This window comes from Rhamphochromis sp. 'chilingali' (assembly GCF_963969265.1).
Source record: "Rhamphochromis sp. 'chilingali' genome assembly, chromosome: 6".
In the NCBI taxonomy this organism is placed as follows: domain Eukaryota; kingdom Metazoa; phylum Chordata; class Actinopteri; order Cichliformes; family Cichlidae; genus Rhamphochromis; species Rhamphochromis sp. 'chilingali'.
Window position 1 is genome coordinate 33,096,481 of NC_137933.1, and position 12,344 is coordinate 33,108,824.

The 12,344-nt window shown below is 40.7% G+C and overlaps 1 long non-coding RNA gene across 1 annotated transcript; it reads left to right on the forward strand.

The window, feature by feature from the left end:
• Positions 1 to 2,829: 2,829 nt before the first annotated feature.
• On the forward strand, positions 2,830 to 11,117 carry LOC308398341. Its single transcript, XR_013971927.1, has 3 exons — positions 2,830 to 2,918; positions 8,721 to 8,967; positions 9,043 to 11,117. It is a non-coding gene; the product is annotated as an uncharacterized lncRNA (long non-coding RNA).
• Positions 11,118 to 12,344: the final 1,227 nt, after the last annotated feature.

Below are 12,344 nucleotides of genomic sequence, written 5' to 3' on the forward strand. Positions count from 1 at the left end.
CATTATAAATCTTCCATATTTGTCATGGCCTGGTAAATAAATGATCCACCAGTTGAAACATTGTGATAAGCAGATCTCCCTTTGCTATTTCCTGCCTTATGGGGCAGGACTCAGAGAAATCCTCTGCTTCCTCTTACGTGATCTTCTCTTCTTTCAAAAGCTTATCTACTCCTAAATCATTCCCTTTGAATTGGGAGGACAGTGCATTTTCTGTATTCTCTCTAACTCTTTCCAGCTCTGCTATTTCCAGTTTTTCTTCCAGGCTTTGCTCCCTGTGTATATGGGCTGCCACTGCACCTATGCCCCTCCAACCCCACTCCCTTCCACGATTGCTTGCTCTGTCTTTTTCTCTGTCCTCAGGAACCAAAGAGCATAAGGCCCTGACCCCCTCCTCCTCCACCAGCACACTAATCATCCCTAATCAGAAGTGAAATGCATTTTTCTAAGGAAGTAGCTGGAAAATTTCACAATCTGCATTTCTCCGACCAAGCTGATTAGGGAAACATTATCCTGCTTTCACAGTCACTTCCAATCTGCCTTTAATCTGTCACTTCAATCGCCTAATTATTTAGTCAATGACCTGGGGACGCAATCTTACAAAAGAATGAAATGCATGCCATATCATTTTCCCTTTCATTTATGCATGATATCGCTGGTTACATGTTATGTTCCCTTGAGCTAAATATGCAAGCCTTGTTCATGTACACGTATTTGTGTGTTGCTGAGTGTGTGCAGGTTGGTGTGTGTACACTGTTTAGGCATTTATTGTCCTTCCCTATCACATCCAGGGGTTTGTGGATGTGTGTTTTTCACTGTGTTTCACGAGTAGCTTGTTTAGAAGCTGCTGAGCTGTGAATGCTGGCTGGTGGTAATGCAGTTTAGGCCTAAGTTGGAAAAGCCTTTAGGGAATGAGACTCTGTGGGGGAGTTGTGTTATTGGAAAGGTCATGATTACAGTAGGGGGTCAAAATAACTCGCTGACACTCTTTATACACAAGTGACTGCTATTGGGCCTCAGGGTGTCAAGAACTATATTGAGTATTGACTATATGTCACAGCAATAAAAAGGAAACCTGTTCTCCACTGGTGAATGTTATACCTTCAAAGAGTGTGATGTCAGGACAAAAGGTAAAAATATCTTCAATGTCAATAAGACTGTCATGTTGACATGCTAATTTTTCTGCAGAGGTGGAAAGAGCAGTGTTTTTTTCCTGGGTGAAAGTGTAAACAGAAAAAAATATATAGATTGCAAAATGTAAAAATTGCTTTTTTACTTTTTATTCATCAAACTTTTTGCACAATGTCAAGAAAATATAGCTGCTTGGAAGTACGTAGGGTAGTAGTGCAAGACCTCTTCAGGTCATTTTAAACTATACCACGTAATGAAGACTAAACAAAATCATAACATTTGAGTTTATGTGTATGTGAAAGAGCTTTAGAAGTTCTACCCCACAATTAAAAGCATGAACTTTCAACACTTATAATACTCTCACTCTGTCACAGCTAGCTCGATAAGGACACAGGCCTGCCCAGGGCATCTGTCTTTCTTTCATCTTTGCCTTCACTTGATGGCAGCCCCTTCCTCTAGTTGTGGGTGCTTCACCTCTCTTATCAAATGGGGATTCTGGAGAGCCATCATGCTTATTTGTTCCTGTCACCCATCCTACTAATAAACCTCTTTAGAAATACGCTTTTAAAAGAGTCTAAGAAAACATTCCACAGTCTGGCCATGGGGCACGTCCAAAGTCCCATCAGGCCTTTGCTAAAACCACTGCTTAGCACCTCCATCCAGCGCTGCAAAACAGATTATCAGAGGTCATGAACTTCGGCATTCAGAAAGAACTTTGACCATGGGAATACTAGTATTAAAACAAAAACAAACAAGCGATTCACATCAAACAGAAATATATTCTTATGATGAGATTCCATTCTTCTGGTTGCATGGATTTTATTCAGTGTCTGAGCTAATACCATTTTTTTAGGACACTGGCAATTCACTACATACGTCACTATATTTATAAATGATATATTGTCAGCTGAAAGTGACATTATATCTAATATCTGCTTTGACATCATTGTGTATTTATGTTTTCTATCAATTTTTACCAACTTTCAAATAAAGACATTTGTCTCTTTGTTTTTCCTTTGAGGACTTCGTGAGTTAAAGAATGCAACAGTTTGTTATTCACCTATTTTTTTTAATGCTACAGTAAACTGAAAAATCTGTTCTCATATGCTAACATCAAGGTTAAAACTGAATTGTAATAAACATAACTTTTGTATCTGAATAAATATTGACTTGTTCATGTGTCTGATTGGCAGAAACTCTCAGTGATCAGGCTGTAATAACAGATGGTGCTTTAACAGAGAGAGGGGGGTGGGGTGCTGTTCGAGTGAGTTGATGTGTGAGCTATTTCAGGAATGCCTGAGAGGAAACGTATTGATTGGGACACTTAGACTTGATAAGGACGTCAGGTTTAAGAGGAGCAAGGCAATCATTAAGTACACCACTGGCCGTTGTTGTTCAAAAAATATATTTGCTTTGGCTCGCTGCCCCCCTCCACCCCCCACTCCCCAACCACCACCCATCCGAACCTTTTCTTCTTTTCCTTTTCTCACTTTATTTGGTTCTTTCTAGCCAGAGGTGAAAAGAAAATCTCATCTCCATCAGGCTAAATTGTGGTGGGCAGCATTATCAGTTCAAAAGACCTGAGGATTTGACAGCTCCCACTCCATGGTGATTAATTACTTCTCAACAGTGGTGGGTTCTCCTTTTTCCCTGTGTGCTGTTATAGTGGTGGTGGTGGTGGCTGGAGGCAACACATGATAAGTCCTGCCCTTATTACTGGTCGCTCTGGGAAAAAGGCTCAGGCAGCAATGGGCTAACAGGGTCCAATCACACCACTGGTGCTGCATGGGGTAAGGGAAGCTAGCATGATATTTTGTTTACTCTTTAGCACCTACTTGAAAGGTACAACTCTGAGTGTGACGTTGGGTGAAATATCCAATTCTGTTCTTCGGTCTCGCTGTCTATTCCTTCTTCCCCTCGACTGCTTTTCCCCAGGATTATAAAGAGTTTCGATCTATGTTTAATCACTATACCAGTAACAACTACAGACTTGAGAGCTCTCTATTATCATCAGCCAAGGGGAAGAAGGACACTCATCATCAAATAGCTGATGGACAGAATTAATCACCTATGGACATCATACAGGAGAAACCATCTATTATAACCAGTGTAATCACACAAGGGACACGGCTTCAATCAACTAAGAGAGACTTCAATATAGTTAAGTACTTAGCTGTGTACATATTTGTATTACAAGCCTGTGGCAGCATTTTCAGCTGTTATTTGCATTCTGGGGTTCTCAAGGTTCTGCACACAGTCAGTCCTTGAGGTTCATGTCTCCCTGTAGGCTCCACTGTTTTGCTTGTGTGTATGAGTGGCACTTTCCCCGAGGCTGTCCCTGTTCGTGTGTGTTATCTGTGCATGCATTTTTGTGTATGTATTTCTGCTTCTGTTTCTCTCTGTGTACATGTATGCACATGGTGTGTGTATGTCTAAAAAAGCCTACATTGGAAAGCTTCAATACTGGACCTGTCAGTTCTATAAGTCTCCCTGAAGGCACTGAGGTGGAGATGAGAGACAGAAAGACACATGGTAAGGCACTGTGCACACATGCCTGTCAAGCGCCTGTCCCCAGCAGTGCGCACTCAGGCCATTGTGGTGTCTTCCAGATGGACACATCTGTCTGTTTCCATGGGAATAAGCTGTTTCTGATGGAGTTTTGTTTTTGTTTTTTTCTTTGTTTATGTCTGTGATAACAGGCTGCCCAAATTTCATGATGCATGGCGTGAGAGGACAACTCTGGAACTAAGACTGATCTCTCAGATAACATGTGTTAAGATGTCATTGTTGAATTGGAGACAGATGTTCTCCTTTATAATCATTTCAATTACAATAGATTTGCTTTCTGTTGTAGAAGAAGAGTATGATTACCCTACAGTTCAAGCTATTGCTTCTATAATTTAATGCATGTTTATTTGTTTATTTATTTTATCAGCTGTAGCACGTCATGTATATTTGACATCCATTTTCTCCAATGGGAGCTAAGAGGATGAGTTTTGTCATTACAGACAAGCAAGCAAGGTGAACCTTTCCTAGAGTACGGACCTTTTTCTGGTACGCAGAATTGAAACAACCCCTCAGTGCTTCCCATATAATCCCTGGCATTTTGTTTTGATGCACCACAGCATGAAAATGAGAGAATATGGCAATGTTATGGCATTTGAAGTCAATATGTATTATAAAATCAATCTAAATGAAGATCTGCCCATCCCTCTAATTAGATGGGGTGACTGGAGATTGATTTTTAATTGCAAAAGTAATTACATGGAGCAGATAGCCAGTGACATTTGATTATCTAGGTGATTGATTAAAAGGCCTGGCTGCTGGGGCAGACTGTCAGCCAGCTGAATCCAGACAAAAGAGAAAATTAAAAAAGTTGTCCCGTTTGTAATCACGAATTTCAAGGGTGAAATTACAAAGCCAAACATCCCCTTAGAGAAGCCCAGCATCCTTCCACTTTGCGCCTGTCTGCCCTCCTATCTCACCCCCACCGTCACAACACCCACAAGGCAAGACCTCTGTGACACGCTAAAAAGGGGAAAACAATGATGTGAAAAATGAATTGAGGAATTGTTCTGTTACAGACAGCCTGGTGCGTAAATGACGGGTGCATATATCTGCTTAGCAGCCTTATCGCATCATCATACGTGGCAAACAAAAAAGAGAAGGAGAGATACTGAAATGACAGAAAGAAGGACAGAGAAACACAGTGAAAGAAAGCTCTTATCTTTTAGACTGCTCCTTGACTCATCTTCATCTCTTGTCATCTTACTGCAATAGGTGCCTGCATTCGGCCTGTTAACTGGTAAGGGAATGGGACTAAATAAACAGCTGTACAACATATTTGTTTTCCTTCTTGTGTTTTGGAAAGGTAAACAAAATCTTTTTATGTCTTTCTCCTCCACTGTCATTCTTTTGGAGTCCCTCTTTTAGAAAACAAACAGTGACAAGGAAAAATGGTGGAGAGGGACAGCTGAGCAGTTTATGAGACTGACAAAACTGTTTAAATGGCTGTGATGGAGAGGAATAACTGACAATGTCTGGAAATGAAATACCTTCTCCATTTTTGCCTTCTAAAACAAATTTAGAAAATATATCACCTAGTGAGTAAATACTTGTCCTTTACAGACTTGTGAATGCATATCTACAGTGGGGCAAAAAAGTATTTAGTCAGCCACCGATTGTGCAAGTTCCCCCACCTAAAATGATGACAGAGGTCAGTAATTTGCACCAGAGGTACACTTCAACTGTGAGAGACAGAATGTGGAAAAAAAAATCCATGAATCCACATGGTAGGATTTGTAAAGAATTTATTTGTAAATCAGGGTGGAAAATAAGTATTTGGTCAATAATAAAAATACAACTCAATACTTTGTAACATAACCTTTGTTGGCAATAACAGAGGTCAAACGTTTACTATAGGTCTTTACCAGGTTTGCACACACAGTAGCTGGTATTTTGGCCCATTCCTCCATGCAGATCTTCTCGAGAGCAGTGATGTTTTGGGGCTGTCGCCGAGCAACACAGACTTTCAACTCCCGCCACAGATTTTCTATGGGGTTGAGGTCTGGAGACTGGCTAGGCCACTCCAGGACTTTCAAATGCTTCTTACGGAGCCACTCCTTTGTTGCCCGGGCGGTGTGTTTTGGATCATTGTCATGTTGGAAGACCCAGCCTCGTTTCATCTTCAAAGTTCTCACTGATGGAAGGAGGTTTTGGCTCAAAATCCCACGATACATGACCCCATTCATTCTGTCCTTAACACGGATCAGTCGTCCTGTCCCCTTGGCAGAAAAACAGCCCCATAGCATGATGTTTCCATCCCCATGCTTCACAGTAGGTATGGTGTTCTTGGGATGCAACTCAGTATTCTTCTTCCTCCAAACACGACGAGTTGAGTTTATACCAAAAAGTTCTACTTTGGTTTCATCTGACCACATGACATTCTCCCAATCCTCTGCTGTATCATCCATGTGCTCTCTGGCAAACTTCAGACGGGCCTGGACATGCACTGGCTTCAGCAGCGGGACACGTCTGGCACTGCGGGATTTGATTCCCTGCCGTTGTAGTGTGCTACTGATGGTGACCTTTGTTACTTTGGTCCCAGCTCTCTGCAGGTCATTCACCAGGTCCCCCCGTGTGGTTCTGGGATCTTTGCTCACCGTTCTCATGATCATTTTGACCCCACGGGATGAGATCTTGCGTGGAGCCCCAGATCGAGGGAGATTATCAGTGGTCTTGTATGTCTCCCATTTTCTGATGATTGCTCCCACAGTTGATTTTTTCACACCAAGCTGCTTGCCTATTGTAGATTCACTCTTCCCAGTCTGGTGCAGGTCTACAATACTTTTCCTGGTGTCCTTCGAAAGCTCTTTGGTCTTGGCCATGGCGGAGTTTGGAGTCTGACTGTTTGAGGCTGTGGACAGGTGTCTTTTATACAGATGATGAGTTCAAACAGGTGCCATTCATACAGGTAACGAGTGGGGGACAGAAAAGCTTCTTACAGAAGACGTTACAGGTCTGTGAGAGCCAGAGATTTTCCTTGTTTGAGGTGACCAAATACTTATTTTCCACCCTAATTTACGAATAAATTCTTTACAAATCCTACCATGTGGATTCATGGATTTTTTTTTCACATTCTGTCTCTCACAGTTGAAGTGTACCTCTGGTGCAAATTACTGACCTCTGTCATCATTTTAAGTGGGGGAACTTGCACAATCGGTGGCTGACTAAATACTTTTTTGCCCCACTGTATGTATCAAAAAGCTACTACTGATCAACAAAGAAAATAAAATCTTGTATATGTAGTCATCCAATGACTAATATCATCCTACTTAGGCTTATAAGTCCCCACTGACACACACACACATTGAATAGCACATGCACATAGCAACATGTTCTCTGTTCGCAGTCCTCATAACCAGGACATCGATTTATTCCCCACCATGGATATGGCTATAAATTATGCCTGGTTAAGGTATCATTTAGCCTGGGCTGTTAAGTCATTTCTGTCATTTTAGTGGAGGGTTCACTCTTTCGCGCTTTCCATGAAGGCAACATTTATGCCTTTAATTTACAACCCCTTGCCTGGAGGATACTTCTCGGCTTTATGAAGTGGTATTAGGGGGCCTATTTAGTTGTCATGGCAGAGCACTGCCCAGTGTGGCGCAGGCAGCAGAAGCCAGCCCATGAAAAAAGGAGAGACGAGGGAGCAAAGGCAGCGATTTCAAATAAGTATCGCTGTCCTTTTAACTTAAAGAGCTCTGTAGCTTGGCAGGAGCAGCTGAGCAGAGCCTTTGAAGGGAGGGAAAAAGAGAGAAGGGAGGGGAAATGAAACAGACCCGGACCATCCCCACATATTATTCCCCCTCAGGATGTACAGAGTCTATATTGGCTGAAGCAGCACAGCCCCTGGGGTCACAGCTCCTTCTCGAGCTCTGAAAGACGCAGCATTAAGAGGGACTTTCCTCTGTCTGCCTCAGAAACAGGCCAGCGAGTGTCTGTGGATAAACCATCACACATGTGCCTCCCAGCACCAGGCCTGGTCTCTGTGGGTGAACACAAAGCAGCGGCACTTATTAAATTTCCATGAAGTTTACCAAATTTGCGGGATCAGTGGGGTGACGCCGTTAGGGAGTCCATGCCACTGCCTGCAGCTTCTCTCTGCCACCAAAACCCAGTGTGGTTGCGGGCCATTCTCCTCCCACCCCATCTCTACCTCCCCCCTGCGTCGCTCTTTCCCAGCTTAATACTAGAAGGAGATTTCTACTGACTGGGTCTGATACAGTACAAAACTTACTGCCCATATCCTACAGGGACACCAGAGGGCCTGGTTGTAGCAGACAAAAAATAACAGTATAGATATGCAATGATGAAAACATGGCTGGTGATTTGCTGCATATGAGTAAATTTTATTCACACCAAAGGCAAATTCAAACACTTTGACACATAATACACGTGTCCAGGGTTAGAATTCGGTCAGAAAAAACTGTCATGGTTGCACATATAGTGAACATAACCTAAAAAGATTACTTCTTGAAGGATGTGCTAACTTTATTCAGTGAGAAATGGGAACAAAGTTATATCCAAAACCAGAAATTTAGGTAGATTATCCCAAACATGTCACGGGCAGTAAATGCTCACAGCAGGCTGTTCATCTGGGCAAAGACATTTCCAGATGTGAAGCCAGTTACTTAAATGCCGGGTTAAGAGCGCATACACAAACTTTATCCTTCTCACATTTGTCTAAATAAAGTTTGGATGTTATTGGCTCAACTGAAAAATGTTTAATATAAAAATAAAATTTAATAAGACTGAGTGTATTATATGTATGTCATTCCATCATTATAATTAAGCTTTAGGTTGTTATCCTTACAGAGTTGTTTTTAACATCTTGCAGTAAATTTATTGTGAAACTGATATCTTTTATGGTGTGGTTGTATGTGTTAAACATATTGCTGTGACACTGGTTTGTTATGCTTTTGTTATGATTAAAGTATGAAACCTTATTTTCATGAAAAGAGAAGGAAAAATGCCAGATCATTCCAGTCTTAATCAAACTCCATCCATTCATCACTTATTCTGTTATCCAGATCCAGGTTGTAGGGGCAGTCTAAACAGAGACGTCCCTCTCCTTGGCCACTTCCTCCTGTTCCAAGGAGAAACACCAAGGAGAGATGCACCAAGGAGTTCCCAAGCCAGTGAATCCAAATGGTTTCTCTTGCATGTCCTGGGTATGCCCCAGGGCCTCCTCCTGCTAGGACATGCCGAAACACCTCATCTAGGAGATGTCATCTTAGTCAGATGCACAAACCACTTCAGCTTGCTCCTTTTGATGTGGTAAGTAGTCATTATATTCTGAGCCCTTCCCAAATACTGAGCTCCTCACCTTTTCTCCCTCTCCGCTCTTCACAGATGATGCAGATGATGTGGTTCTTTTGGCTTCATTAGGCAGTGACCTCCAGCTTACACTAGGGCACCTTTGCAGCCAACTGTAGCTGGTTTGAGTATTAGTACCTGCAAGTCTGAGAACATGGTCAGATGGAACAGGTGCTCTCTCTATCTCAGGGAGGAGTTGGAGTCCCAAGTGGAGTAATTCAAGTATCTTGGAATATTGTTCACGGGTGAGGGGAGAGGTGACCGGAAGATCAGAGTTGGCAAAAGTACAGAGATTCTATACTTTAGAAGTATAAATACTACTGTTAAAATAAAAGTTGAAGTACTGGTTCTACTTCTTTACTCAAGTAAAACTAATAAAGTTCAGCCTCTGAAATGTACTTAAAGTAAGAAAGTAAAAAGTATCTCTTTGGAGGATTTTTCTATTTTTGTGCAACGCTAACTGAACCTTGTGCTGTATTAACATAATGATAAAGTAATATCAGCAGCTAAAAATCATATGAATCTCTGCTGCACTGTATGTGACATAACTCTGACCATGAAACCACAGCCACTGTCCACCAGTCACACATACTGTTCTTTACTTTAACTCCTTCACAGTACAGCAATCTAACCTGTTCATCCTGCACTCATCTGTATATTTTCATGTAGCCTTTAAATAGCAGTTAGTCTACCCCAGTTTGATTTGCAACATGTTTCACAATATAAAAAAAACATAATGTCATGTGTACAGACCCAATTTCTGACTTAAAAACATAGGGACTTAATGTAAGCTTTACATTTCCAGTGTATGGAATCCCACTGAGCAGTCCTTTCCTTTAAATCTAACCCCTCTTCTTCCTCTCCTGTCCTAATTTTCTTAGCTTTCTCCATCTCTGAGTGAAGTTAGCTCTCTTTCTTTTCTCTCCCTGTGAAATACAGCAGCTGAACCTTTAGCTAGCAACACACTTTGTGACAAACTGCTCACAGTTTGTGTGTTTGCTGATGTTTGTTGAGCTGATAGAAATGTTGCATTTGAAATGACCCACCATCCTACTTTTAACTTTGGCACACGTCATCTCTTTTTAAAGAGATACTTAAAGCATAAAGTACAGATATTTGTTTAAAAATGTAGGGGTAAAAGTAAAAAGTAGTCAGAAAACAACAATTTTGTTACTTCCCACCTCTGCAGAAGGTTGACATATGGATTGGTGTGGCATCTGCTATAATGTGTATGCTGTACTGGTCTGTGGTGGTGAGGAGAGAGCTCAGCATGAAAGCAAAACTGAAAGCAAAACTGTCAGGTTACCAGTCCACGTTCCTACCCTTAAGGCCAATTGCCTGAGGACATGAGCTCCTAATCAAACTGTAGCAACTAATCAAACTGAAAATGTGTACATTTAATCTCTCAGACAATTATTTCTAATAGAAGGGAAAACCAAAAGGACATAAACTGGATTTTTTTTTTTTTACCCATTTCATTAGTGGAATTTATAGCATTTTCTTCAAAAAATCAGTCTTCATCACAGAATATGAAACTAAATGATGTCCTAAAATTATATCCATTTGTTTTTATTGCAGAAATCTCCTGTTTCAAAGATTTTTACATAATTAAACAATCAGAAGTAATTAGTATAGAATTATAATTTTGAGTTGATTTATTTGAAAAAGCACTTGGCAAACACAGTGCAGGCACCAGGCTTACACTTAAATATCGCTTCACATTCTGTTACAAGGACATGTCGCTGCATGGAAAAAGTGTGTACATGCCCAGGATCCCAGACCCAAATTTAGTATCTGGCCTTAATATGTATATACATTTTTTGCTGTACAGTATTTTTGCTTTGGAATTGGAATTTTGAAAATGTGGTATGATTATAAAGTTGTTTGAATGTTTTGTAAATTATCTGATTAAATCGCCTCATAATAATGCATGCTATAACTGTCATCTGTCAGTGATTCCTGAATATTTTTGTATCGTGCATGCCATCAGTGTTGGGTATAATGTGTTCCAAAGTAACCCACTACTGTAATCACATTACTTTTTTTTCCCTTCTGTGCGCTTACCACAGTCACCTGATTTCAGTTCCTGTGCAGAGAGCAAGGAGGAGAAAAACAGCAAGCAGTCTAACAGCTTTTCAGTAGTGGCGATATGGACATTACTTTTATTTTTACTGGGCAAAAGGACAAGCGTGTGATGGTGTAATGCAGACTGTATTCAGGACAGTAATAGCTGCATAATGCTGCTAACGCAACTTCAGCCCTCAGCAAGCATCTGCACAGACAGGATGCTAGCAGAAAACCAGCCAACAGCTAATGGCAATGTCTTTAAAGTTAGACACTTTAAAGCTACTAGAAAGCTACTGGGCTGTTGTTCAAGTTTCCTTTGTGCTGTCAGTTTGTGTTTATACAGAAAAGCTAAAAGATTGTATGTATGCCATCATTAATACGGGGATTTGTGTTGGTGCGGTAGCCTCAGGTTTAAATTGTTAACTGGTAATTACATGACAGTGCATTTCAGGTGATTTTACAGAGAAACGCAAAAGAAATTCAGTGAGTAGTGTAAGAAATTGCTTTCTTCAGTGAATAATTAAGTAACCTACTCCATTACTTTTAATAAAAGTAATGAGCAATGTGCAAAACATTACTTTTTTGGAGTAATGACCCTAACACTGCATGGTGTTTATATAGAGTATAACATGACAGTCGATCTAGGCTAACTCAGCATGTCTGAGTAACAGATAAAAGCAAAAATGGCACATGAAATAAAAACTTTGCGCGCTTTCAAAGACACATGCAGTGTCTAATCTTGCATAAACAGTTATATGAGCTAATGGCAATTATGTGTCCGGGGCCTGTGGTCAGGATAATTAAACCGTGTTTACTTATATTTGTATGTCCTTGTAACCAGTAGCGATTTTCACACATATGTCCGTGTGAACAAGAAAGTTTTCCCATGACTCTGTGTATACCTGTGAAAAATGAAATACACGCTTACAAATTAAGAGCGGGTGAAATGGCAGCCAGGTGTCGCTAATTAAATGCACTTGATTAAAAGGCAAGGATCAAGGTGTTGCAATGACTTAGAAGTCCACACTTCCACCCACTTAAAATGTAGGGACCTGGCAGGTTAAACACAATTTAATGTCTGATGTTTAATATATTGCACAGTTGTGTCGCCACCGGATCTCTCCTATAGCTCATTCAGAGCCACAGCGCATGTATGAAAGTGGCTTTAAATAAAAAAAATTAAAAAAATGTCAACGAAGGCATTGATTGCTTAAGAAAATTCTTCAGGTCATATAACACCTAAAAAAAATATTTTGTCTAGTTTTTAGACA